At 54.5% G+C, this 1,877-nt stretch overlaps 1 protein-coding gene across 1 annotated transcript in view; it reads right to left on the reverse strand.

Annotated features, from left to right (window-relative positions):
* POU3F1 (POU class 3 homeobox 1) overlaps positions 1-1,877 on the reverse strand; it is a 4,704-nt gene that overhangs the window by 1,870 nt on the left and 957 nt on the right. The window lies entirely within an intron of this gene.

Consider the following 1,877-nt stretch of genomic DNA (forward strand, 5'->3'; position numbering starts at 1 on the left):
CCCCCCGGGTACCGGGCAGGTCCCCGGGGGCGGCTCGGGCCCCTCTGCCCTGCGGCTACTCTGCGGGACAGCCCCGGTCCCGAGCCGCCGAACCCCGCAGCCACTCGGTCGTTAAAAGCCCGGATTTACCTTTTCGGTAAAGTCGGCCCCCGGGAAGGCGGGAGCTCTTTCCTGAACATCCTGTAGGATAAAGCACCGAGGATCTGGGCTGGTTTTGGGCGTCACGGGAGACGTGGGGCCGGGAAGGAGCCTGAGAGGCGAGTCCCTGAGCCGGTTTGAGGGTTGGCACGGGATGAAGGGTGAAGGAGTTTGTGGGAAAAGACAACGACACCGAGCAACGGCCGTGTCTGGCAGCGCTGGGAGAGGGGCAGGGGCCACCTTAATTAACCCAGCTCCAGACTTCATTTGGGGCTCCAGGCCCGACGTGAATCGGGATGGGCACCGGGGACATTAATCACTTCTGAAAATTAATCTTCGCCTCTGTGCTCCCATTTGTAAGATGGGAGCAGAGAGAGTGACCTTTGCCAAGGGCTCGGGTGAACAATGAACCAGCGGATCAATACGTGTACGAGTCTCACATGTCAATGGCCACACACGGGTGCCCTGCTCTCTCCCAGCAGAGAAGGAGACACCCGGGCAGGGTGGCTCTTTGCTGCTAAGGACATGAACTGCTGCCCCCTGAGAAGGTGTGCCCCATCCCTCGTCTCTGCGTGGAAGGAACTTCACCATTTCTGTGCACCAAAGCACCAATTTGGATTCAGGCGACTCCAGCCCTACGTGTTGGGACTGAAGAGCAGACAGAAGAGCCAAAGCTGGCTTTTGGGTTTGGGAGGACTGAGCAGGGCTGCTCCACCACCCCATGCCAGCGAGTCTGCAGCACTGGGAATCCCTACTTGCACCACCCACCCTGTGCCAGGGCCATGGTGGCCCCGCAGGCTGTGGTGAATCGTGTCCCTAGTGCCGTGGGGTGGTGGGGAGAAGGTGCTGCCCACCCACACTGAGGTGCCCACCTGGTGATTTGGTGCACACCGGACCCCTCTCCTGGATTGCCCAGCCCCTGGAGCTGCTGGGTGGGTGGCATCACGCCAGGCTTTGAAGGTCCATCTCCTCCAGGCTCCCAGTGACAACACCCAGCCCAGCAGGACCCACTCCTGCCCTTGGGCAGCCAAGGGCCAAACCGTTGGCAGCAGGAGCCAGCACTTGCCCATTGGGAGGGCTCGGGCAGCACCTCGGGGGGCTGGGGAGCTGCTGGCCCTCATTTCGCTGCATCACGGAACAAACAGCTACAGGTGTGAGACCCTGTGCTGCTGGGCAGGCTTGCTTTCACACCGTCTTTGCCAAAACTGACGAGTTTGGGATTGAACACGTGCAGTTTTGGCCGTGGAATGCTGTGTAATTGTTTCCTTTCCCTGAACCCAGTATCTCTTCTCAGGTATCCAGCGCCAGAAAGAGCTGGACTTTGCAGGAGCGATGGGTTTCATAGATCATGGAGCATATTTCATTAGGAGAATAATGGTCTCCTCTTTTCTTCTTTTTTTTTTTTTGGTATGAGGAATCCTTTGCAAGCACTGCATACGTTTGTAATGAATATAACCCTTTCAGATGATTCAGTGACATGCTATAAAATATCATCCTTGGTTAAGCATTTTCTGTATATTTTTTTTCTGACCTAGACTCATATTCACGTCAACTATCCATGATGCAGTGCCATAATATTCAAATTTGGGGTAGCCAATTGCTTTTGATATTTATATCCATTTTTTAAGGGAATCACAATGAATAAATGTACCCGGCTCTAACTTTATGCAAAATAAGCTGTGTGTATATCAGTAAATCATTAATAGAAATGAATCATTTCCAAAGGCTGAGATCGCCTT

Source organism: Calidris pugnax, unplaced genomic scaffold (genome assembly GCF_001431845.1).
Source record: "Calidris pugnax isolate Ruff unplaced genomic scaffold, ASM143184v1 scaffold113, whole genome shotgun sequence".
Classification (NCBI taxonomy): domain Eukaryota; kingdom Metazoa; phylum Chordata; class Aves; order Charadriiformes; family Scolopacidae; genus Calidris; species Calidris pugnax.